This window comes from Callospermophilus lateralis, unplaced genomic scaffold (genome assembly GCF_048772815.1).
Source record: "Callospermophilus lateralis isolate mCalLat2 unplaced genomic scaffold, mCalLat2.hap1 Scaffold_84, whole genome shotgun sequence".
NCBI classification, from domain to species: domain Eukaryota; kingdom Metazoa; phylum Chordata; class Mammalia; order Rodentia; family Sciuridae; genus Callospermophilus; species Callospermophilus lateralis.
The window spans coordinates 3,820,435-3,847,911 of record NW_027516477.1 but is presented as its reverse complement, the minus strand read 5'-3'; the positions used below and the strand labels follow the sequence as shown (position 1 = coordinate 3,847,911).

Below are 27,477 nucleotides of genomic sequence, written 5' to 3'. Positions count from 1 at the left end.
TGTTATAAAAGTCTTTCACTGCAGTATTTCATTATGGATAGTCCAATTCACTTCATTTAATAATAATCCAGAAGCAACCTGGATTTACAATCTGTAAAATTTTTAAAAGACAGATAAACAATGCATAATTTAAAAGTAGAACCATAAAATTATAAACCTTACAATCATGATAACTACTTTTAATATAAGTGAGCAAACAAATTCTTAACAAGTAATTTTGTCTTAAATTGTTAGACCAAAGGTAAATACTAAATTGTGTAAGCAGCAATAAGTAAGTCATTTTCAATGATGTACAGGCATGCCTTTTATCTCCATATTTTGAAAATATCCATAATTATATTTACAAGCAGGGGTCACAGCTATATTTTAACATTTTTTTTAAAAAAGGAAAAGTAAGTAGGAATACATGTATATTATACTCATATTAAAAAATAAGTAATGATAAAAAAACAAAATAAATATAAACTATTACCTATAATGGAACAGAGAATAAATTTAAAGAAACAGAATCAAAGTCAAACCTGTTGGAATATATCATGTTACATGTTATTGTTATTAGAAACCCAGATTTCATTGTTAGAGACAAAATAAAAATATAAAAAAGATAAATTTGAATTGACATTCTAAGAATTCATGACTTTTCAAATGTATTTCCTTGTTCTGCCTAATGAAAGGGCTTAGAAGCAATGTTGTCCTAAATTTTAAGATCCTAAATGCCAAGAATCAGGAACACAGTTACTTGTAGTCATATTATTCCTACTTTTCCAATTATTTAAACATTTTATATTAAAAAATGTAAAAAAAGAATATTGGTGGGCTGGGGATGTGGCTCAAGTGGTAGAGCACTCCCCTGGCATGCACAGGGTGCTGGGTTTGATCCTCAGCACCACATAAAAATAAAATAAAGATGTTATGTCCACCAAAATCTCAAAATAAATATTAAAAATTCTCTCAATTCTCTCTCTCTCTCTCTCTCTCAAAAAAGGAATGTTGTTCATTATAATTCTAGTAATGATATTATCTGCAGGTAACAATTGTAAACCCTGGGGCAGGGGTAATGATCTGAAGTCAGTGAAGTGGTGCTCAAAGCAGACAGGTCCTAAAAGACATTTGGTTCCTCAAAGAAGAAAACCTCATGAAAATCCAGGTTTTCGTAGCTTTTCCCAGAGCACCTCCCACTGCTCTGACTCCTTTTCTTAATATTGGAGTGGTGGAAAGGCTCTTTTTTTTTCTCTTTATCCCCATCTCCTGCTGGCTAACAATTGCCTCAGATTCTATGTATAAGCTTTTCCTTTACTAGGATATTAGTTTCTGTCAACCCACCTCCAAAGTGTAATGAACATATAGCCCTATGTGATTCCCAATCTTAAATAGGATCTTCTGAGTGAGACATTTCCTGACTTCCCAATTCTGTTAAGATAAAAAAAGCTTATTACAGAAATAAGGAAAACTATTGTAACACATACTTCCTCCTATTTTCTGGTAATAAAGGATGCACCAATTAATTTTAGGAGGTGAATATCTACCAAAATGTTCAATAAAAATGTTTAATCAAATTTAGTTACATTAAGATAAGGTGGTTTCATTATCCTATGATTTGAATTTTCCCACCTACTTTTGAGAAAATGGAATAGACTTTCTGCTATACAAGAGTATAGAATATATGGATTGCATTTGCCTTGAAATGTGGTTACTGCTTGATACATTGAAGTGTGATGCTTAACATTATGTGTCAACTTGGCTTGAATAAGTCTCAAAATTTTGATGAAATTCCCTTACAGAGGTTGCTATGAAGATTTCTTTAGATGTGGCTGATATTTAAATAGATTTTCAGTAAGACAAAATACCTGTAATAATTTGATCCAATCATCTGAAGGCTTTATGAGAAAAGACTGAGTTCTTCTAAAGAAGCATGATTCTGCTGCCAGACTTCCTTTAGACTGAAACTACATCATCATCTCTTTTCTAGCCCACAGGAGTGCTCTGCAGATTTTAGAATTATCAATCTCAGCAAATGCCTAAAACTAAAGCTGTATCCCCTCTCCTCCCACTACCCCTCTCCTCCTCCTCCTCCTCCTCCTCCTCCTCCTCCTCCTCCTCCTACTTCTTCTTCTTCTTCTCTCTCTCTCTCTCTCTCTCTCTCTCTCTCTCTCTCTCTCTCTCACACACACACACACACACAAACACACACACACACACACACACACACACACACACACACACATGCAAACAATCTATTGAATCTGTTTTTCTAATGAACCTTGACTAATACAGAGAGAATAGAGGGAAGTAAGAAAACTAATTTAACAAGTGCATGGATCACTCTTTCTATTAGTTATTTTAATTTCCCAAGAAACCCTAGAAAGTAAGTTTAATTATTATTGTAATTTAAGAGGAGAAAAAAATGAGTCCCAGAGAAGATAAGAGGTACTTTCTTGTATAATGGGAAGCCATGCAAAGAACCTACAATGACAGTCTTCATGCCTTCTGCCATTCTTAGATTATCTGCCTGTGAGAGACACTGGCTAGGGAAACTTGTATTAGCCAGAGACAGCACTATGCTCCAAAAATAAGAGAGACTCTTTGGATTAGAGAAGGGTAAAAATAAACCTCAGAGTTATTGTTGGTAAGCTGTGATTGTTGCTGTGGTTTTATTAAGCAATAATTTTTTCTGACATTGTGCTGGTTTTCAGAGATTATGAGATAGTCCCCATTTTAAAAATAAAACACAAAAATATATTTCTTCATTCCATTAGTGAGCTGAGAATGGTTTTTATTTTCTTTCAAGTTTTTTGCCCAATTTTCTTGATGCAGCCCCCATATTTGTAAGTTTCACTGAGACTAGACTAGGACAAATCTTTGTCCTTCAAATGGAGCATGTGTTTCTATTTCAAAGTCTGTGGCCCACGTGTACCTTGGGTAAGAACAATGAATGGAAGAGTTGCCAAAATTATAGTATCCTAGGGGAAAAGCAATGTAGACTAATTGTACTCTCTAAAGAGTAAAATAAAGAATAGGCTTCTTTGCTCAAAGCCAAAATAATTTCTATATATCTCTAGTATTTAAAAGTTCTCAAGAAAGCATCCCAAATTTATTCTTAGGACTATAAAATATGATGGCCTTAAGGCACCACACTAGAGGTAGAAATGAGTTTGAGTGGATGACATCTTTTTAAATAGAGAGAAAGAGTTTTCTGACGTTAATATAAATGTATACTTTGATTTTTTTGGAGACCTCTCAAAATATTTTAGATGAAAACATGAGTCAGTTAAAATATGATAATAAAATCAAATCTTTTGTACATATTTATGTCACTATATTTTTATTTTGGAACTGGTTTTAAGACTGAACTTAAATTTTATAGCAATGAGTTATCAATTTATCATTTCTGCTGTTTTTTCTCTTTTGTATTGATCACTAGAAAAACACAAGCTTGCAAGAGGAAATGTCAATATTTCAGACTAAGCAGAATGGAGGCTACCCCCTAACTTTTCTGACCTTAAATTCAGAAGAAATATATTGATAGGAGATATAGAAATCAAAAGCGAAAACAGAAAAAGAAAATTAGCTCAACTGGGCTTAAAATCTGAGAGTAGAATTTAGAGCTAAGAAATAAATTTGAGTGAAATGCATCTTAGAATAAAAGCAAAACCAAAATTCCAGTGAAGAAACCAAACCACATATGTAAGATGGAAAGAGTAAGGCAATTCATTGGAAAAGCTAAAATTCTAGTAGAAATGAGATTAGAAAGAAAAAGAAGATGCAAAATGGATGAAAATGAAAAGAGAAGATCTGTGAGATCTGAATGCTGTGAGAGTTTCATTTAGCAGGGCAGAGGCTCCTCCATTGCCTTCAGGTTGGATGAGTCCCCAGGCCTTTCTAACGAAAGAGTCGCATATTGTGATTTCCTCATTTCTCTCTAATGATGACGCTTTCAAAAAGTTCCTCCTTAGCTCTGATATTTGGAACTTTTCCCCACTCACCAAAACTCAAAATAATTATTAATTGGAGAAACTGTTTTCTTTTTTATCAAAACAAATGCTGCTCTTTGTTGATTTTCTCTATTCATGTTAATGTTTTTACAACTTATTGGTGTCTTTCCCCTTACTAAACATGACCTTTTTGTTTTAATTAATTTTAGCATTTACATGAAAGAATACTTTGTATAGATTCATTTATTCAGTGTTTTGACCTTAATAACACTCTCTGGGAATAAAGTTATTTTCCATTATTTTGTTATTGTTGTTGTTTTTCCAAATAAAATTATGCTCTTTTTATGCATGGTATTATATTTGAAGAATGCTAATGCAATAATGAAGCCATACTCAAGCTAATTCATAGCCAAAAATGTTGTTTAAGCACCCACCAATATTGTGACTCTCTTTCAAGCTACAATTTTATGCACTTCCTTTTGTTTGCTGTTATTTCTAGGGTCTTGAATTTCCAACTAGACTATAAAATCCTCCATGATAGCAACAGTATTTTAATGCATTTATGACCTCCATTGATATTGGTATAGTGCTCAGTAAAATGTGCATTTGAATGAGTGTGTGTTGAATTGATACAGTTCTTAAACATGCATATAATTGAGTCATGTGACATCTCTGAGTTGCCAAGTTTTTGAGTTAAAGGTACTTAAATTAAAGTAGCAAGCTTCCTTAAAATTGATAAGATTTTTCTAAAATCTCATTATTCCTAATTCAATTTGTTAAAAAAGATGCATATTTCAAGATCCAACAATTTTAGAATATCACTTATTCAATTGCATTTTTGCTATTTAACTTTAGAAATCTTAAATAAATCTTATTTAGTATACATCTTTTCTTTTTGGCAAAGAATATACTTAAAGAGTTAGAACAACATACATTCATTTTTGGCAATAATTCTTACTATATTGGCAAGGTTCAGTTGTTTCTTTTAAGATATTTGTATTTCTTAAAAGCTTCACAACAAACAATAACAATATGTGAATTATGTGAAACTGAAGTTCATTCTGTATGTTGTGCATAGATTTATCTTCTCATATACTAAAATATTTGCTGTCCTAAACACATTTTTACTGGCTCTGGTGCAATATAAACCTTTGGTAGCTCTCAGTTTTCCTAAACATTTTTTTAAAGTTTTTGTTGTTGTTGTTGTTCTAGCTCAGAATTCTTTTTGTGTGTGTGAAAGTTTTTTACTTAGAATTTTTAAAAAAGTGTAAGAATTATAAAAACTTTCAGATCCATGTTGTCTTAGAGATTAATTGGTTAAAAATTAACTTTTTAGTACTCAAAGCTACTCTTTTTTTAATATATACTTTTTAGGTGTACATTGACAGAACACAATGCCTTTATTTTTATGTGGTGCTGAGGATTGAACCCAGGTCCCACCCACACTAGGCGAGCAAATCCCAGCCCTCAAAGCTCCTTTTTATGTGAAGTTGCCTGTGTGCTTCTCTCTTTCTCTCCTTCCCTCACTGAATCTTGATTTCTATGTTATCTATTTGTCAAAGCCATCATACTTCCATCTGTTTAATAAAAACAGTGTAAATGAAACATTAGTTTTGTTATAATTAGTTGGTACCTTAATAATTTTAAAGAATTTTTTATCAATTTCTTTTGGTATTTATGTTTGTAAGAAAAAATTAACATTGACATTCATACAAATACTATTAACATTCTGAAAATGGTGAATCCACATAATGAAAAATTTGTTTTCACTTTTATGTGCAAAATACAATAATTAAACAATTTAGGGTAGTTTTTCAGGGCTACTCTGTAAATTTTCATCCAGGAGATGAGGCCTGAACATATTTTGAAGCAACTGTGTTCTGGGAAGTGAAAATATAATATACTGGAATTATGTGAATAGGGTAAAGAGATCAAGAAAGTTCAGATCTGTCATTATTTAGAGTTAGACTTCATCCTTTAGTTGGTATGGAATTGTAAAAAAAATAAAAAATAAAAAAAATGAAAATTGAACAAGACAGTATGTTAAATTGAAAATTGAACAGGACAGTATGTGATATGTATTGGAAGGTAAGAAGAAAGATAATTCTTTTTGTTCTTTTTAGACAATTTCTAGGGTGGCTCATGGGCCCCAGGAGGAGAGATCAGAGTAAGGTGGAATTATATCACTTATTAAAAAGAAATAAGAACTCAAGAGAGAAGGAAGGAGTTTAAATTTACCTAATAAAATACCTTCCTTAGCCTTTTTTGACAACAGATAAGTAATGTGCAGATGTAGTGACAAGATGTAGGGAAAGGCACATCTCCCACACCAGCCACATGAACACCCAATAATCATCATACTTATGAACCAAAAGTATATTTATTCTATTTTCATAAGTTATAATAAAGATTGTTGTCATGATGAAATAAATGATTAAAGTTTAATTCTTTTTTATATAGGTCATAAAATCCATGCAATTATATCTTGGTTAGTATAACAGATTGAATCATATCATAATTTTATCATAATCATATCATAACTTCATGATATACAAAGAAATTTGATGTCAGGAAAATAACTAAAAGAATGGTCTGAATACTTCTTTTCTGCTATTTTTTCCATTTTTTTCTGAACCTTTCATTCTGTTATAATTCAGTTATCAATTTCATTTATCAATGGACATGTATGAAGTTCTAACATATATTTCAAACTAAATGTACTTGAGAAGTTCACTTGAAGTATGCACTTTAGTGTAAAACAGGAAGTTATATAAACTTATCTATGTCCTTCTCGATTCTGACCATCCTTATTGCTATTCTCCTTTCAGTACTCAGAATCAAACTAAATATCTCTGCTCAGTCTTTGTCAGTGCCAGATTTAGTATTTGTGCCATTTAGAATTTATGCCCTATCAAGTTTCTTAACCTTTTTGAGGCCATAGATTCCTTCTATAAATTTTGCTTAAAAATATTTACATCATAAAGTTTTGAGACTTAGATAAAATAAAAAATTATTTAGACTATATAGTGCCTCAAAGAGATGCTAACACTATATGTCAATAATATCTTGGTGTATCTTTAATATTACTTGTTTGCATTTTAAATCCTATCAGAAATATGTTTTAAAATTTATTTTTATAAAATAGAAAAAAATCTAGCACTGACAAAGATTGAGCATAGATAAATTTTAATAAATTTGAAATTTTTAATAAAAATTTCTGTGTTATCATCATAGGTTTTTTTCTCTATATGTTTTACCTTATCAAATTAAACAGCTAAAATTGATATTTCTAAATATGAAATTAAAACCAACTGTGGCTCTACAGTGATCTTTAAAGAATATTATAATTAATGATGTTCTTATTAAGATAGTATGTCCAGATATCTATGCTAATTTTCGATTTTGAAAGCCAAGGTAAAGAGCACATGCATTAAATTTGACATTAGGATAGGATAATTTTTCCTCAGTTTGCCCTTGTTTTAAATAAACTATTCCCCTCCCACTGTGGCAAAAGATGTGTAGAATTTATTCATACTTTACTCTTCAAAAAGTTCTTAAGAGTAAAGGAAATGTCATTTAATATTTTATGACATATCAGTTGACGAAAAACTATGTGAATTCTCCTTTAACATCTAGAAGAATTTTCCCTCTCCTTGCATCCCCTTAATATGTGGAAGAGCTAATTAAGGTGTGGAGCATTACAGAGTATTGTATGGATTGCTGCAATTAAGTGCACATCTCCAAGCAACATAGAGCCATTATGCAAAACCATTTTGAACAGATGATATATTAAGCAGCACAGCTCTGCTGTGTATCTAGTCCTTGATACTGAGAAATACTGCACTTGAGATGGAATATGCAAATAGAAAATCCACACAAGGTCAGAGTGAGAAGGCCAAAATGCCACCCTTTGTTGGTTTCAAAATGAGAAATCCATTTCTGCTGCATAATCAAGTTAAAATAGAAAAAGAAATCCGTCAAAGAAAATTCAGATATTTCTCCTCCTTTTTGCTTCTTTGTAAAATAATTCTTTGACATTTGCCACTAGAGATAAATAGAAGAATTATTTTCACTGCGTATTATTCCTCTGGGGTGATTTTATACTTTTCTTAATTTCCTAACATTTTCCCTCTTGTATTTACTCTAATGAGAGAAAATGGTGATGAACCATTACTCAAGAAGTCATCCATGATCATTGCTTTATTTATGCTTTTCCACTCTCTGAGTTACCTTGAGAAAGAGTCTTTTCATTCTTTTTTTCTCCATCTTAAGTACAACAATAATAATAAACAAATAAATGTATATACTTTATTTTCCTAATAGGATAAAATGATTAATAAATGGTGAAATGATTTTTATTTAGGTAAATAAATTTTTAGTTGTTTCTCTTTTGTGTTCATCTCAGGTGCACAGGGGTCATCTCATGAATTTCTGCATTTTGTCTCATGCTATTCTCCTAACTCACCTTTTTCTTATCCTTCATCCCTAATGCCCACTTCTCTGTTTATGCAGATTTATAGTGAGTTTTATGTATGTACTTGGATAAATATAAATATGTCTCACTAAATAAGTCTTCTGTGCTTAATTCATATAGCTATAATTCAATTTTATACATTTGAAATTGTACAAATCCAGTATAATTATCTTAACATTGTCTCCAACTTCTCCTGATTATCTATAATTCTGACATTTCTGTGAACAATGCCAAAATAAAGCAATCATGTCTATGTTTTTTCCAAACTTTTTCAAGAATTGCTCTAAACTTAAATCTATGAGTAAAATAACTGGAACAAAGGATATATTACATTTAACTTCATTTATAGTCAGAATAATTCAATGATCTAAATTTTCATTTAAGTATTAATTTTTTATACATAAATTTAGAGTATTCATATATTTAAAGATTTTCTGAGCAAGATGTAGATACTATTTATTTTATGTCTTGAGATATATGGATCTCTCTTTTTTAATTTTAAGAGAAAAAATAGATTCATAGAAAAATTGAGGGAAGTTACAGAGACTTTTTATATACTCCTTGCCCCACATGAGCAGAGCTGCCTCAAGTTAACATTCTGTGCCACTAATAATATATTAATATTTGTTATGAGTGTGTGTGTGTTATAGTCCTTGAAATTATACTGATATAATCAATATCCCAAATAGATAGATTTTCTTTTTAACCTGGCAGATTTTTATTTTTAATATTTACATGTTTGAATTATTAAATAGTTAGCCATATGCTTTTATTTCCTTTTAGCTCTCTAATGTGATGGATTAGACTGTAAGTCTTCTTGATATTGAACCATGTTTGCATTGTTGGGATAATGCCCAATTGATTATGTATTTTTTCTTTAAAAAATAACCTTTTCCTATTCTGGTGAAGGAGACATAACACAAAATTTCCTCTTGTGATTACTATGAAGCATACAGTTCTGTGGCACCCAACTAACACCACCATGCCATGTATTGTTTTGTAGTACATCATTAAATTTTCTTGTCAGGATTTTGTATCTAAAACCAGAAGTGAGGAAAAATGAGACCATAATTTCATTGACTTGAATTCTTGCTCACTGATTTGGGAACCCAGGTTTCCCAGCCTTCTAAATAAGCTGGTAGCTTTCACTCTGTTTGCTAGAAATCCTTGCATGGGAGCGAAAGCAACAGTTTCCTCCAGGCGCATGAAGATTCACCTATAAAACCTCCCTGCTGGTGTCTCTGTGACATTTTTTGGTGCATTTGAGTGTAAATATTTTATGGTTACTTTTTGTCTGTGCTAGGCTGGAGAAGGGAGTGTCAATGACAGGGAATGAGGCTCTTGGGTGTCTCCCAGCCCCAGACACACCCAAGAGCTTACCTACCTGTGCCAATGAACAGAAGTGTATAGGTGGCTTTGTCAAAACCTGTAAATTGGTCAGCCACCAGGTGGGTGAAGTTGGTGTTTTCATGAGCAGGGGCTGGCCCCATGAAGGCTCTACCTGCTCGTCCATCAGTGGGTGCTTCTTGATGAAAATGAGGGTTCTGTCAGCCAGCTCCAGAGAACTGGTGTGACCATGGTGGTGGTGCCATTTGTTGATGCACTTGTGGGGGTAGGGGTATGGACAGGGGAGCTATCAGCTGGTGGGAGGCCACTGGAACTGACAGGAAACACTTCCTGACCAAAGGACTCACTGAACCAGGCAGGGGGCTGGGTACTGGGTCAGTGTATTGACCCCACTTCTGCACTTCCTCAAACAACCCAGGGTTGGTTTCTGCCTAGTCCCCAGTGGTGCTCTGGGCCTGACCTGCTGATTCCCCACCATGTCCCCCTCCTTGTATGGACCTTGGAACACCCACTGGATCTCTTCCAACTGGTACTCACAGACTGAGGAAAGGTCCACATTATCCCTGTTGCAATGAGAGAGGGATCTCAAGGGTCAGGTCCAATGCCCACCTTAACATCTCACCCCAGCTCCAGAGATTGCAGGAATGTAGGGATCAGCAGAAAATGCTCATGGGCAGAAGAATATACCAGCAGGCAGATCTAAGGTGCCACCAGGCAGGGCCTTGCCTTCTTTCCCCAGGGGCCTTTAAAAGGGGCAAGTACTCAGTGTTCCAGACACTGACCACTTGGATGTCCCTATAGGACAGCATGGTTCAGGCCCTCCTACCCACATACTGCCCTTGACCTGAACACCTGCTCATCCCCACCCCAGCATTCCTGGCCAACTCACCATCACATATGAAATACACCAAAGAAGGTGGTCTTGTGCCAGGAGGCACCCTGCAGGGTGTGCACATCCTGCAGCTGGTTGAAATAGAGCTGCTGGTTGGGCACTGAGCACCCCATCTGTGACTTCAGGAATTTGGTCCACTTCTTCTGCAGTGTGCGTGCACCGGCTATGTCACTCTGGCAGATATCAAGGGGATGCAGTGGGTCAGCCGCTGCCCAGCCCACAGGGTTCCCAGGGCTCATGCTGGGGGGCTCAATACCTTGCAGACACGGGCAACTTGGGCCAGCAGCTGCTTGGTACAGCAGCAGTATTCCACCACCCTCTCACTGAAGAAGTACACCTTGTCGTCATCCCCTGTGATGCTCCCCACACTCTCAGGGACATAGGCAGAGGCAATGAAGTGGGGCCCTGCAGCAAGGCAAAGAGGTTCAGTCATGAGGTGACAAGGACCTCACAGGTTTCCCACCCTGGGCTTCCCCAGTCCTTCTCCCTGCTCACTGTTGAGCCATAAGGCCTCGTACTCTGCCTTCATGGGGTGATAGGGCCCCATGTTCTGGAGGATGACAGGCTGGGTGCCCAGGAAGTTATTGAGGGTGGCTGAGTACAACTCACAGTCTTTGGGAAATGGAAGGATAGTCAGGCCATAAACAAGGTGTAGACACCCCAGAGTGTGTCAAGTTCCAAGGGACTCACCCAAAACAGGCACATCCACTCACCTACAAGAACACCAGTGTGGCCCTTAGCTGGGTCATAGGGACAATTCCCCTTTCCATCATCAAAATCTTCATGCTCCAAAGTGAAGGTGAGCATGTTCTAGAGGCAGAGGGAGCCAATCAGGAGGATGAGCATGAGGGCAGGACCCCATACTGGAGGCCAGGGTGGCAGGCAGCCAGGGTGGGGCAGCACTCACAATGTAGGTGCACTTGGGCTAAAAGGCGTAGGTACCACAGACATACAGATGGGAGGTGTTGTAAGGCTGCAGGAAGCAGATGCAGTTGAAACACTCCATCTTGGGGATAAAGGGATCAGTCAGTGAGACCCCTAGGTGAGGGCCACTAGTGCCGAGGCTAAAGAGAGGTCTGCCCTCAAATGACAGTACTCCAGGGAAGAGTGCCCTGTGAGGCCCAGGAGGCCAGCAGTGCCTGAGCATCCACATGGTTGCTCTTCCCTTTCTCAGTACACTCGATCTTCTTCTCAGCTGGTGCCTCCCAGAAGATCTAGTGGACAAGGAATATGGTAATGTCATAAGTAGATGCAGAGAAGGATGATACCCTGAGGGAAATCTTGATCCTCATTTTCCGGAAGCTTCTTTCAGTAGAGGACAGAAGCCCCTAGCCACCAGCAAGGAGCCCTGGCACTTGTCTTCCAAGTCACTCAGGAGGCTGAGGCAGAAGTATTACAAATTGAAGGCCAGCCCTTGCAACGTAGTAAGAACTTGTATGTAAATAAAGTTTGAAAAGGGACTGGGAATGCAGCTCATAGAGTGTCCCTGTGTTTAAGCTCAAGTACATGGGTATGTTTGCGGGGAGTCCCATAGTACTTCATCATGGCATAATCCAGTAAGTGCCATAGAAGGGAAGAGAGAGTTGCTGATCCTGATGGGGGTTGGGAAGGCCTGGGGGCACACTATTTGATGAGATACCATGTGGTTTAATTGGGTCAAATGGTGGTTGCATTCCAAGCTTTCTGAGGAATCTCCATATTGCTTTCCAGAGTGGCTCTACCCATCCAAATTGATTTATTCTAAGCAATTGTCTTCCCATGTCTTTTAAGTTTAGAGGCAAGGAGTTCTTTTTCCAAGGATGTCATGCCACTTTTTAAATTATTGTTGAAACTCTAAATATGTGTAGCTTTTCATCCACCCTTCCCACACACAAGTAAATGAATATCACAGTATCTCACTGGATCTCCAGTGCCCATACATGTTTGCAGCTGATGGCAGGGTTGAAGTTTTGTGGCAGAGATCAGACAGCACAGGCTCAGAATGTTTCTCTCCTCCTTATTTCCCATCCTTTTATCATTGGAGATGGAGCCCAGCAGCCTGCTTGAATCCTTAGGTAGTGTTACCCTAGAATATTGGTGGCATTATTTCTACTCTCCATTAGGCACCAATAGCAAAAAAGCAAATTGGGAGCACACTTATAGCATCTGCTGTAAGTATGAAGTTTGTGTGCATCTGTTGGGCTGCAGTGATGAGATAAATCCTCTTTGTTAATATGTGACTTGCAACTTGAAGCCTCCCCAGTCTCTGAATTATAAAGCAGGTTGCTCTGTGGGCAGCCTTTCAGCCAGAGAACACATGGAACAGAGCAAGGGATAATCCTGGGAATGCAAAGAGCACACTGGAATTCTTTTTCCTTTCCCTTTTGGTGGTGACTTTAGGTAACGGCTTTGTCAAAACCTGGCTGATTCCCTAAAGCCTTGGAAGTAAGGGCTGCTAGAAATGAGAGCACACTGAAGTATGTCATCAAAAGAAGAACAAGGGGCTGCTCTTGTAACATGCACTCTAGTACCTTGATCCCTCTCCTAAAAACTATAGTTCCGAGTCAGGCGTGATTGTGCATACCTGTAATCCTAGTGGCTCTAAAGGCTGAGGCAGGAGGATTGCAAGTTCAAAGCCAGCCTCAGCAAAAGCAAGGCCCTAAGCAACTCAGTGAGACCCTGTTGCTAAATAAAATATGAAAAGGGCTGGGGATGTGGGTCAGTGGTTAAGTGTCCCTGGGTTCAATCCCCTGTAAAGGGGGGGATTTTTTGTGTATGCTAATTATATAGAATAGTGGGTTTTGTTGTGGTATATTTGAAACTGCATATACCATAACTGTAGTATAGACAAAGGGGTCAGAGGGAGAGTTGAAGTGATGCAAGGGGAGGGTACCCTGAATGAAATATATCAATCAGAATATCATGAATCCTATAAAGAAAGAAACTTTCAAGCCTGCCACAGAACTGAGACTCTGTCTACCACCAACAGATGGAGCTGGGGGTGGGGGGCTTATGTCATGTCCCTTTGGCTTGGAAACAAATATTTGTAAACACTTTTTAAGAACCTAACATAAATTGAGACTGAAATTGAAGACAGGAACTTATTATACATGATCATGACCTGTTGGCATATTACTTAAGATTTATTGATTCCCTTCTTCTATAATTCCATAGTCATAAATGAAATATATCAATCAGAATATCATGAATCCTATAAAGAAAGAAACTTTCAAGCCTGCCACAGAACTGAGACTCTGTCTACCACCAACAGATGGAGCTGGGGGTGGGGGGCTTATGTCATGTCCCTTTGGCTTGGAAACAAATATTTGTAAACACTTTTTAAGAACCTAACATAAATTGAGACTGAAATTGAAGACAGGAACTTATTATACATGATCATGACCTGTTGGCATATTACTTAAGATTTATTGATTCCCTTCTTCTATAATTCCATAGTCATAAAGAGAATTGGAATCATTTTGTTAAAAGCTAGAATGCTAGGTAGTGCTTGTCCTGGAGAAAATGTACCAGAAGTTTGTGCCTCAAAGAAGTGGAATGGAGTTACAGCTACAAACCTGTTTTCTCTGATATCCATTTCTAGGAAATTGTTTTCACAATATCTGAGCATCTCTTAATTAATTGGTAAAATGAATTTCTGAGCAGAATTGTACTGTGGTCTGATAAGCCAGAAAATCCCCTCTTATTCACCCCTCACAAACACTCTGCTTAGCATTTTTACAAGGATTCTCCCCTCTTCAAAGATGAAGAATGATTGTTGTTTTTATTTTATCAATCCACATATTTAAACAAGTTTTTTTCTGTTTTGTTTTATACCTGAAATTGAACCCAAGGGCAGTTAACCACTGAGCTATATCCCCATCCCCTTTTCTATTTTATTTAGAGACAAGATCTCACTAAGTTGCTGAGGCTGGCTTTGAACTTGCAATCCCCTTACCTCAGCCTTCAGAGCTGCTGAGATTACAGGGGTGCACCACTGCACCCAGCTAAATGTAACTTTTTAATTCCACTTCTACACATGGGTGTATAAAGTCAATGTGACCTCAACTGATGTACCCTGCAGATTAGCCACTGGTAAACACAAACAAGATTGGTGACTTTTTAAGCAAATGGTTAGACATGTCATCACTTTTCAGTTTCTCCATGGTTAGCATATACAGTTTCAGCAAGAATCTTGCAGTTTCTGATGTAAGTTCTTGCCATAAATTTTTATTGGGGGGGGCAGGGATAGGAGCTGGGATTTTCACACTAAAGCCTGCTGTCTGTTGTGTGGATAATTCTCAGTTTTTTTCTTTGCATTTGACTGTGCAGATGACATAAAAACATTTTGTGAATTGGAAAGTATGATCACATTCCCCCTCAGGTTTCATTGAGGCACAGATTCCTAGTGAATCTAGTATATGCCTGCACATTTTTGGGGAGGTGAAGTACTTTTGCTCTGAAGGATGCTGCAGCCACTTTTCAAGTGGGAAAAAAGTTATCTCTAATACATGTGAAATTTTTCACTACCTAAGAGGAAGGGAGTTGGAAAACAGCTTTTTTCTTTTTTTTCCTTTTTCTTTCTTTCTTTCTTTCTTTCTTTCTTTCTTTCTTTCTTTCTTTCTTTCTTTCTTTCTTTCTTTCTTTTTTTTTTTTTTTTGGTACCTGGGATTGAACTCAGTGGCACTCAACTACTGAGCCACATCCCAGCCCCGTCCCTTTTTTATTTTATTTAGAGACAGGTTTTCCCTGACTTCCTTAGTGCCTTGCTAAGTTATTGAGGCTGGCTTTGAACTTGCCAACTTCCTGCCTCAGCCTCCTGAGCTGCTGGGATTACAGGCATGCCCAGCTAGGAAGCAGTTTTAAGTCACAGAGACATTTGATGTGCATATTTGTGTGAGTTAGAGTCTTACTAGAGACATTTTTTAAAATAGTTTTTAAGGTAGAGATGAACTCAATATCATTATCTGGTTTATGTATTTTTATGTGGTGCTGAGGATTGAACCCAGTGCCTCACTTGTGCTAGGCAAGCACTCTACCACTGAGCCACAATGCCAGCCCACAATATAATGTATTAAAGCTCAGATTTTCCTCCTGTCAAGTGGAGTATTACCAACATACTTCACAGGGTTGCAAAGAGGAGTTAGAAAAAGTGCTTAGAAGAATATATTCTCTATAATCCTTAGATATTTTGATTAATGTATCATGCACAATTTCAAGTAGCTTACATCATAAGACACAGCTAAAAAGGGTGAAATGAATATCCCCCAGTGTAGAAAGTGGTAGAAAAAGCAATTTGACACATTCTGGAGTCCTGATACATTTTTACTCTGGAGTCCTGATACATTCTTACTCAGATCGTGAATGGGGTTCTGTGTGCCCCTCCTATGGTCCATGATGGTTTTGCTAGGTTTGTATATAGTAGGAGTACAGGTAGAGCAGCAGATGATACAGCCTCAGGGCCAGGCTGTATTTATCCACATTATCTGGGAAAAGACCTGAGGTTCCTGGGGGAGGAAACAAACAGTAGCTGATAAAGTTTGGTGGTACTAAGCATGATTCCAGAGAAAGCAATGCTCCCCAGCTAGCTGGTGACAGATTCCTGCTTGCTCTTCCTTTAAGCTAAGAGATGAGCAGAGGTTGATGGGCAGGGAGTGGGCGTGAGTTTGATTCTTCCTCATGGCTTTATCTTTGTGAAATATGTTAGGGAGATTGTTATTTGGACCTTCGGGATATTTCTGTACCCCATAATGAGCGAGTCTGTGCTAGACAGATTGATAGCACTCCATAAATAGAGATGGCCCCCACCTTATGATGGGTTGACTTAAAATATTTCAACTTTACAGTGATGTGAGAGCAGATCTTGGCAACCACTCTGTTTTTTTTTTTTCACTTTGAGTTCAATATTCAGTGAATTCCATGAGCCTTACAACACTGTGTTATAAATTGAGCTCTGTGCTGGGCACAGGGGTGCAGGCCTGCACCTGTAATCCCAGCAGTTTGGGAGGCTGAAGCAGGAATATCACAAGTTCGAGTTCAGCTTTATCTATATGGCGAGGCCCTAAGCAACTCAGCGCAACTCTGTCTCTAAATAAAATACAAAATAGGGATGAGATGTGCCTCAGTGGTTGAGCGCCCCTGAGTTCAATCTCCAGTACCCCCTCGCAACAAAAAGAGGTATGGCATCAGTGATTTTGCTCTGCAGCAGACTCACACCACTGGAGTTTGTTTAAGGCAAGCTAGGCTGAGATTTGATATTTGGTGGGTTAAGTGTATTGAATGCATTTTAATACAATGTTTTTAACTTCCTGTGGGCATCCTTTTATTGTAGATTGAAGAGCACGAGTATTGGTTAGTGGGTTGAGGATTAGGGGACAACCTCTAAATGTTTATGTCATCTATAGAAAAGCAAAGAATTGACATAAACTAGTCTGTGTTAGTTACATATTAAAATTCTTGATGTGCCATATGCTGATAAATGTATAACAAATTATTGCTGTAATGACTGATAACACTCAGTTTGGAATTGGGTAGACATGTTAGCATATGACTCTTTGGACCCAGTACAAACTTATAAACTCACACAACTAATTAATAACCCTTGTGTGATGGGTACTGTGCTAAGTGGTTTAGGCATATTTGTTCATTTAAACATCACTGTAACTTTTTTTTTTGGGGGGGGTACCAGGGATTGAACCCTGGGGAACTTAACTACAGAGCCACGTCCCCAGCTCTTTTTTTTTTTTTATAACCACAGATGCACTTCCACAGCTCTTTTTTATATTTTATTTAAAGACAGGGTTTTGCTAAGTAAGTTGCTTAGGGCCTTGCTAAGTTGCTGAGCTGGTTTGAACTTGCAGTCTTCCTGCCTAAGCCTCCAGAGCTGCTGGGATTACTGGTGTGTCACCATGCCTGGCATAGAACCTCTTTTGAAAGGAGAAAACTGAAGTTCATAGAGTTCAGGAAGCTAGCCCAAGGTTACATGAGCTGTTAGTGAGAGAATTTCCATGGGAACCCACACAGCCTGGCTTCAGGGTTCATGCTGTGGACTCAAAACTATACTGTCACCTCTCAGCAAAATTTCAACATTGCTAATCTGAAGTTTCCTTAAGTTAGAAAAAGTCACACAAGAGCACAGTCTAAATCAGAGCTAAATTTGCCTAATCCTCTTGCTCTGTCCCATTTGGAAGCAGGTGCAGCTGTAGGTCGGAGAAATAGGTTCCTCACTCCCTTTGAGTGTCCAGAATTACCCCTTGAAAGCCACACACTCCTCCTGGCTGTGTCTTCTCTCCCACAGGCATCCCACTTTCCCCAGACTGTGCCAAGCATACATCACTCTCTTCATACAGGAGTCTACAAGGGCCTCCAAAAGCATATTTAAGTTTTACCTTATGGCTAATTTTCTCCCTGGAATCAGCCACTGTGGAATTCTGAGGAACCAAACACTTGCCTTTATCACATTGTTTACACTATATAAGCCATTTTATTTTATTTTATTCTTGTACCAGGGATTGAACCCAATGATATTTAACAACTGAGCCACGTCCCCAGCCCTTTTCTTGTATTTTATTTTGAGATAGGGACTCACTGAGTTGCCTAAAGCCTCACTATATTGCTGATACTAGCCTTGAAGTTGACATCTTCCTCCCTCAGCCCCCTGAGATGCTGGAATTACAGGTATGCACCACCACCCCTAGCACATTCCCAGCCCCCTCCATCACTCAGACACTCATACTCCACCCCAACTGTACACTTTTGAGTTATTTTTCAAGTTACCCCCTAGGGCCCTCTTCTTAATAGGAGTGCTCCTTTTGTCACCAAATAATGTAGATCAGTGCCTTTAAGATGAAAATGTCTTAATTTGAAGATTATTTTTCCCTTTGGTCATTCTAGGCAAAGAAATGGCATTTCTTCTCACTGTGAACCATCAGGACGCTGCAATGTAGGACACATTCTTTGTTGATATTTTGTTCTCTCAGTGGGATCATTGTAGATATTTCTGCTACATCAATCTGGGTTGTGTTATCCATCTGGCATACACTACAGAGGATGGACATGGTCAGGAAGAAATGGGCAGTGGTGTCCAGGGATTATCTCTACCTAATGGTGGACCGTTATAGTGGCCTGAAGCAAAGGGTAGAGCTATTGCACCTCTGAAGGGTGCACAGCTGCTTACAGATTCACCTGTGATAGTTTCTTACCCTGAAGTGTACAGGGTAGACCAGGCACAGTGGTGCAAGCCTGTCATCCCAGCATCTCAGGAGGCTGAAGCAGGAGGATCACAAGTTCAAAGCCAACCTCAGAAACTTAGTGAGGTGCCAAGCATACCAGTGAGACCCTGTCTCTAAAAAAAACACAAAATAGTGCTGAGGATGTGGCTCAGTGGTCAAGTGCCCCTGAGTTCAATCACAGGTTACCCTGGTCCCTCCAAAAAAAAAAAAAAAAAGAGCTGCTGGAAAGGATTTGACATCTTTCTCACTCTGGGTAACGTGACTGTCATGTCAGTATTTTAGCCTCACATCAGTGATGCCCAGGCAGCTTTATCTATTGATGGTCATCTCGCATACCCCCAGTTGTAGCCTGTCTTATGTCTTTTGCATAACTCAGTCCTGCACCATCAATGCTGCTTGATGTTGATAGTGACCATGAAATAATAAGAAGGTGGGGCATGATCTAGGTGGGTACATGCACACTTGGTGGCTAAAAGTTTTCATGGCTCTGTGTGTATTCATAAAGGACCATGAAAGTGTCAAGAGCATTGATTTTTGAGGTTACAAATTAAATCTGGTGGGTAGGAAAATTTGCACAGATAGAAACTATTAATAATGAGGATTGAATGTCTCTCTCCCTGTGTGTGCAGCTGGAAAGAGGAATCACTTTTGTGATTCAGTGAAAAATCCCTCACCTACCAATTTATAATACTTTAACTTTGGCTAAATCTCCAATTTCTCTTATCCTTCTGTAAAATGGAATGATACCATAGGGATTTATGAGCATTAAATAATTTGATGACCTTAGAACAGTAGGTAGTTGATACATATGTGTGTCCCCTGCATAGATAGTAATATTTTGGTGGATGTGGGTGGTGCTGATGGTGACGTGAGTCTTGGAGACATTAAGCATCAACCTCAGCATCATAATATTGAAAGGAATAATGTTTCTGGGTATTCTGGTTTATTTTCCACTCAGTACATACTATAATAACTATTTGGAAGACTATTGTGAGCATTCAATAAAATATCCTGCTGGATAGATTTTGGTCATCTTTGAATCCCAATACAATTGGGAGCAGTTTCACAGTCATGAAACAGTATTGATATTGCTTATCATTTTCCTTCTGATTATAAGTATCACCTAGGATATGTAATTTTTTTTCAGTATTGAGGGTGGAACCCAGGGCCTTGCATATGCTAGGCAAGTGCTCTACCACTGAGATGTATCCACAGCCTATTCTGATTCTCCTTCTTCTTATTATTATTATTATTTTGAGACAGGGTCTTCCCAAGCTGTTGAGGCTGGCCTGAAATGTGTCACCCTATTGCCTCAGCCTCTCAAGATGCTAAGATTATAGGTATGTGCCACTGTGACCAGCAAGAAACACAAGTTATTTTTTTGTACCAGGAAATGAACCCAGGGGGCATTTTATCCACTGATCTACATCTCCAGTCCTTTTATATATTTTATTTAGAGACAGGGTATTGCTAAATTGCTTAGGGTCTCACTAAGTTGATGAGGCTGGCTTCAAACTTTCAATCCTCCTCCCTCAGACTCCCAAACTTCTGGGAATACAGGTGTAAACCACTGTGCCTGTCAGGATATAGAAATTTCCATGGATGTTATCTTTCCATGAGAATTTTAAAGTTCCTCACTACTTGGCATATTATAGTTCTTGTTAATAGTGATTATCAATATTTTGTCTTATGACAGTCATTATGATAGAGTTGATTTGTCTGTGGGGATACACATGGCAATGTTTTGCTTGTCACAATTATGCAGAGGTGCTACTACCATCAAGTGAGTAGATAACAGGGACACTGCTAAACCTCCTGCAATGCACACGCCATGCCTTACAGCTGGGACAGCCCAGAATATCAATAGTGCCAGGGCTGAAGCACTCTGCACTAACTGAAAGCTCCTTGGAAGCAGCACTGTGTCCTACTCCCTGTCCTGAGCCCTGGCATGGATCCCTATCAGATCTACCTTGGGTCCTCAGGTACCTCCTGAGTTACATAGTCTACAAACATTTAGCCCCTGGGTTTAGCATTTCTGCAGATTAACTTTGTGACTTCTAGATTTCAGGATTCATCCACAGCCATTTTTAATATTTTATTCAGGACAGGGTCTCACTGAATTTGTTAGGGCCTCGATAAGTTCCTGAGGCTGGCCTTGAACTCATGATCCTCCTGCCTCAGCCTCTTAGAGGCTGGTATGACAGGTGTGTGCCACCATGCCCATCTCTCTTCTGTTTTTATTTTACATTTTTGATGACAGAGATTTAACACAGGGCCTTCGACATACACATATAGCATACACTATAAATATAATTTTATCCTCTTAAAAATATTAATCTCATAATATCACAGACATTAGGAAAAAGATTTCTCCTATTCATATTTAAAGCTTGAAAAACATTAAGTGCACTGTATAACAGAAAGAAAGTTTCAACAGGGTGTTTTTAAGCGTTTAAATTTTTTTCTTTCTATAATGTATATTGTGGGAAGGGACACTTCAACAATTGCTTTCTGGTCACACATAAAACAATTCTACCTGTCTTCTATGAGGGGAACTATGTTGTATCAAAGGATTTCTTGCAACATTTATAAGGACATTTCTTTCCCGAAGAATTCTTGCCAAGTATTTCCTGTGGGACAATAAAAACAGTTATCAATTGTTAGGTTTATTTGTTAAGAAACTAATTATGATGAAATGATGAAGATAGTTGTGTCTTAAGTGTAGTTTTAAACTGATTTTTTTTTTGGTAACAGGCATTGAACCCAGGGGCACTTAGGCACTGAACCACATATTCAGCCCATTTTTTACTTTTTATTTGGATACACGGTCTTTCTAAGTTGCTCAGAGCCTCAATAAGTTGCTTAACATTGCTTTGAACTTGCAATAGTCATGCCTCACCCCAGAGTTATTGCAATTGCAGACATGAACCAGTGTGGCTGACTGAAATTAATTTTCATGAATCCTGGGGTCTTTTGGAGATCAGAAAGCTAATATATCTTGCCTAGTAAGTCTCTCCATGAACCCTGAGAAAATTCTCATAATTCTATCGGCACAATACTCTTTGTTTTAAGATAGCCTTAGAAAATTGAACATCAATGTTTATTCTTTTTTTTTAAAGAGAGAGAGAGAGAGAGAGAGAATTTTCTAATATTTATTTTTTATTTTTAAGTGGACATAACATCTTTATTTGTATGTGGTGCTAAGAATTGAACCCGGGCCGCATGCTTAAGCACGCTACCGCTTGAGCCACATCTCCAGCCCTCAATGTTTATTCTTAAATTGCAGTTTTCACAAATGTACTGGGTGAAACAACACAAGTAAAATATCTACTAGTTTTCATAAAGTTCCTGAGTTATATTAAAATGCTATATCCACTTTCTCAATAATTAGAAAAAAATGGAGTAAGATGGAATATATTGGTTTTTTTTTTTTTTTTTTTTAGAGAGAGGGTCTCACTGAGTTTCTTAGCACCTCGCTTTTGCTGAGGCTGGCTTTGAATTTGTGATCCTCCTGTCTCAGCCTCCCAAGCTGTTGGGATTACAGGTATGCACCACCATACCCAGACAGAATATACTGTTTTAAATGAGTTTTAAAACTTCATTTTTTCTTGTTAATGTAAGCACGTGAATCAAAGAGAACACTAGTGACATGGGAATAACAAGTCTGTAGTTGCATTAAACAAATTTTACATTTTAGCAAATTTTTCACTGTAGGCAAATTTCTTTAACTATTCCAAAAATGTTAGACTACAATGAATTTTGCTGATAGGTGATGAGCCAAGTTTCAGGGTCTTGGTGATATTATGTGTGTTTGCCTCCAATTCCTTTCTGGAAAACATCTGATAAGAATTTAACTTTTAACCAAATAGAAGTATCTATAAAAATGACTCATTTATTTTTCTTGGTCCTATCCAATTTTTTTTCTTGAGGAATTTTAAAATTTTGAATATGAATGTTTATCTTGACTATTTTAATTAATGTTCTAACAATTGATATTTTTTTCTCCTCACTTCTCTAATTTATCAGAAATTGTTTCATACTGCTTATGGCTATTTTCCCCAGGTTGGTAAAATTTCATATATTTGTGGAGCATATTCATCACAGTGTAGTAAGTGAAATAACTTGATATTTTTATTTCTTTCAAGAATGTGTTCTCATCAAACCCTAGAATATTCAGTGGAGCAGGGAATAAATTATTTATCACTACCCAATAATAAGGGAAGGTATAAAAACTATAAAAATGAAAATTTACTTTTTTAAGAAGGAATGGAAATTTTTTGGAGAGAGAAAAGGTAAAAAATTTTCTTAATGATTATAACAAATGAATGATTATTATTTAAAATAAAATCAGGTTATGTTTTTGAATAACATTTCAGAAGACTCCTCAACTTATGCCACTCCCATTTTGGGGCGTAATACTTTTAATTATGTAATTATACAATTTTACTATTCAGTATTTTGTATAAAACCAGTAATAATATACCATATTTTCAAATCAAGAATATGTATCAATCTACATATATATGCACAATTTACAGGCCATTGTAAAGCTATCTTCAAAATACTTTCAAGATAATCAACATTCAATCAGTTCTGTCAGCTTTAAAAGTATGATAAGAAACATTTAAACAACAGCAACAAAAAAATCAAAACAATGATCAAAGACTGATTAACCATTTATTTTTTAAAACTAATAATCTGTTCATGATTGCAGATTATTAGTCTGCAAATTATTAATATAATACTGCATTACTCTTCTATGACAGTTCTTCCATGTGATAAGGAGGTAACTTCCTTCAGAGTATGGGCAAATTGTTCCATGTTTTAAACACACCCCATAGTAATTGCACGTAGAGATATTGTTCATTCAAATTAAGAAGAAATGGAAGAGCAGCAGTGAGCTTCACTAGAACATTTTAGTTGACAAGAACTATTCATTAATTTTTTTTTGGGGGGGGTTGGGGGAAGTTTGGTAATCATTACTTTTTAAATGCTATAGAAATAAGAAAAAGAAAAGAAGCATGTGGTTCCTTCTAGAAAACACCAAAAGAGTGCACTGCTCATCTGTCATGGATGGCAATTCAATAAAAGCAAAGACTCAAGGTACTCTTAGCACAAGGCTTCCAGAAAATTTACAGTCTGTGTTGCCTGCATGTCTGCTTCAAGCCCCCAAAGTAGACAATAGGACTTCATGGGAACACTGGGAATGCTTCTGAGACTAGTCTGCACAAAAGCTAAGTGGAAAACAACCCTTAGTAAGCAGTAGCAAGGTGAGTTTGGGGCAAATGGGGAAGTTGAAAGGCTCAAGCTTATAACTGGAAAATTCTACAGAAAATTAAAGCCACCACTCAGCACAGGCAAGGGTGCCTGTGAATGAAGCATGGCTTACCATCAACCCTCTCTGTTGTTGAGAACAGTGGTCTAGTGTCTTTTATACACCATGATTTTCTCTATGCTACAGGAGCATACTTTTTAGACACTCAGCTCTGGGACTCTTCCTGATGGTTGATGATTTGCGTGAAGTGCACCTATGAATATTTATTTCTAATTTTAATCCTAGTGGAAGTGCTTTTGGTGTATATTTTAAGGTATTTCAGGCCCATAAGTTAGCAGAATCACTCTACCTGAAATGTACTCCTTCATTTTCTATAGAAGGAAGGTCTCCAACTGGACTCCAAGTTACAATCCTTGAAGATTTGTGTATTTTGTGGTTTCCTGTTGGATGGAGTTTGCACTTATTTGTTGAAGAAGGAACTTTCCATGTGTCAGACCCAGAAATTTTCTGGTTCATACACATGTCCCCAGTAAGCTTAATCTTGTTGCTATGAAATTCTTTTGATGTAATAGCACTAGTCATCTGGGAATCTGAAGGAATGTGCCTTCAACAAATCCAAAGTGTCTTCTGACTGATTTAGTCAACTACTTACATACAGTGATTATGACAGTGATTTTAGCTGGAAAGTTGAGGAGCCAACCCAAAAAAGCAACTTAGAGAAAAGCCCTGTGGTTACCAAAAGTTTTGACCAAGTCCCCAGATGGCTGTGCACTACGAGGGGCCAGAATATGGCATGAGCCAAGGTGTAAAGAACATCTACTCATTCTGCAACAGGACATAACCATCTGCTGCAGGTGGGCATATGGATTGGCATCCACTGAGATTAGTTATGGAGGACTTGGCCTTTACAAGTTTCACCCTGAGTCACAGCAGTTAAGTCCTGGGCACAGCTCAAGTGTTTCGTATTTTTTCAGCATGAAACAGCACATGGAATGGTCCTCCTTCCACCAAGCTCTTAGCTTTTTTTTTGCCTCAGGGACAAGAATACACTGCTTTCCTTGATCTAGTCCCCAGGTTTAAGAAACTGGCAAGATCCTGCCCGCTCAGAGTCTACTGCAGAAAGAATTGCCCATAAAGATATGGCCATCTGACTTGTGCCTTAGTTCCCATTCATGTCATGTTTCAATCCAAGGACAATTTATCCTGTCTTGCTACAACTTTGAAAAAAGGCAGCTCTGTGCATTCAGTCTTCCTCACACATTCACCTTGTCTTTGAAGAAAAGCATTGCCTGCTATCCCCCCTCCCCCCCTCCCCTCCCTTCTTCTCTCTCTACCCCCTAGATAGTAGATGATAGGAAAGGCAGCAGAATACAACAGACACTAGTATGGCAATATGTAAATCAATGGATGTGTAACTGATGTGATTCTGCAATCTGTATACGGGGTAAAAATGGGAGTTCATATCCCACTTGAATCAAAGTATGAAATAAGATATATCAAGAACTATGTAATGTTTTGAACAACCAACAATAAAAAAAAAGAAAAGAAAAGCATTGCCTGGTGTTGCCTTCCAAAAGGACCTCTGTCCAGGATTCAGACTAGGAGAGGACAGCATGGTTACGATGGATGGATAGTGTTCACTTCTTAGGGAAGTAACCAATGTGGTTGCAAAATATTATTTAATTACAAAAACCAGTTTTTTTAGCAGCATATGAATAATTTCTCTGACAATTGTGCATCACACACCTGGCTGTGTTCCAGGAAGGTTAAGAAAGAAGGCACTCAACAATTAAGTGCTGTCACTGCCAACAACTGTAGCTCAAAATTAACGACTTTCACTGAAATGTCTTCAGTGTGATTACACAGAATTAATAATCCAAATTGGTACAGGGAGACCATGAAAACTATTGATATTATTTCTTTTTAAAGCCACCATAATGTGGGATTGCTCTTTGCAGAGGTAAAGCCCAACAGTGAGTGTGTATGTGTGAGTGTGTATGTGTGAGTGTGTGTGTGTGTGTGTGTGTGTGTGTGTGTGTGTTTGTTCATACATGGAAGAAAACAAAATTTTAATTTTACTGACTGGGATACCCAGTAATGAATAGCCTTCTGATACTTTGGTCCCTAAGTATTATCAAAAAGGAAGTTCCTTGGCACAAGGCTTCCAGAAAATTTATAGTCTGTGTGGCCGGCATGTCTGCATCAAGCCCCCAAAGCAGACAATAGGGCTACATGAGAACACTGGGAATGCCACTGAGACTAGTATGCACAAAAACTAAGTGGAAAACAACCCGGAGTAAGCAGTACCAATCATCTTCCAACTTAGAAAACAGTTCTGCCTCCTAAGTTTTCTATAGTATCCATAAAAGTTCCCTGGCAATGTACTACTTGGTGTTACAATATGAAACAGTGTTTAAATGTCATTTTCAAAGGTTCTCTCTTGTAAATCATGCTTTTTTGAAAGGAAATCAGTTGAGTACTTCATATAGTGAAATTGACAACAATATTTCAAAGAGAAAAGGCAGAATGGTTAAATTGAATAGTATCCCATTTGGAAAGATCCATGGCAGGAGCATCTGCTGGGGTCACAGTGTAAATAAAAAATAAGAACATCAAAATCTCTTATTAGATACACTTCTGAGGGCCATCAGTGAATATAATTATCAGAAGAAGGACAAAATGCACCACACAGACTGGGCAACACTCTGGATGGTGAAATGTGCGCTACTTTCACCTGAAAGTAAGTTGATAACAGTGTTTTTGTGGTTTAACTCAGATAAAAGTGAATCAGGCCCTTCATGTCACTGCTCAAACCTCAGACTCTGAGTTACTGAAACTCTAGTGGATCTTTTCTTGTTCAGATAAATTTCTAAGGGGGAAAGCAACTAAAGCATCTGAAATTTTGTTTTGTTTTGTGTAGAGAGCCAGGTCAGTCATAATGACGCCTAGCATTTGCCTGAGGGAAGGTTTGAAAGGTGATGCCAGCAAACAATTTAGATGATGATTTGAGTTAAGCTATATATAATTGCTGTGATGCTGGCTTGATTGTATTGTATATTTGACCTTTACCATCGGGCAATGGGGCGGCTCTTGATGCCTCAGGGCACCGGCTACTTTGGAGTTCTCCTGGGGATTCCAGGAGAGTTCCCATTGTTTGGGGAAGTTCCAGAGGCAGGATTTCTGATGTGGGGGGTTTCTGGAAGGGCTGCGTGGGTGGCGTTGGCAGAAAAACGTGACTGCAGTGCCAGTGAGAGTTGAAATAAAGTAGTTGCTGTTTGAACCTACAAGGCTTTGTGGCGGCTCGGTTATTCTTGTCCAGCCAGACTGTGGCAGTTCTGAAAGAAATTTTT

General features: G+C 37.7%; 1 pseudogene; it reads right to left on the bottom strand.

Annotated features, from left to right (window-relative positions):
- Positions 1-6,201: 6,201 nt before the first annotated feature.
- LOC143388386 (small nucleolar RNA U13) lies at positions 6,202-6,310 on the bottom strand (annotated as a pseudogene).
- Positions 6,311-27,477: the final 21,167 nt, after the last annotated feature.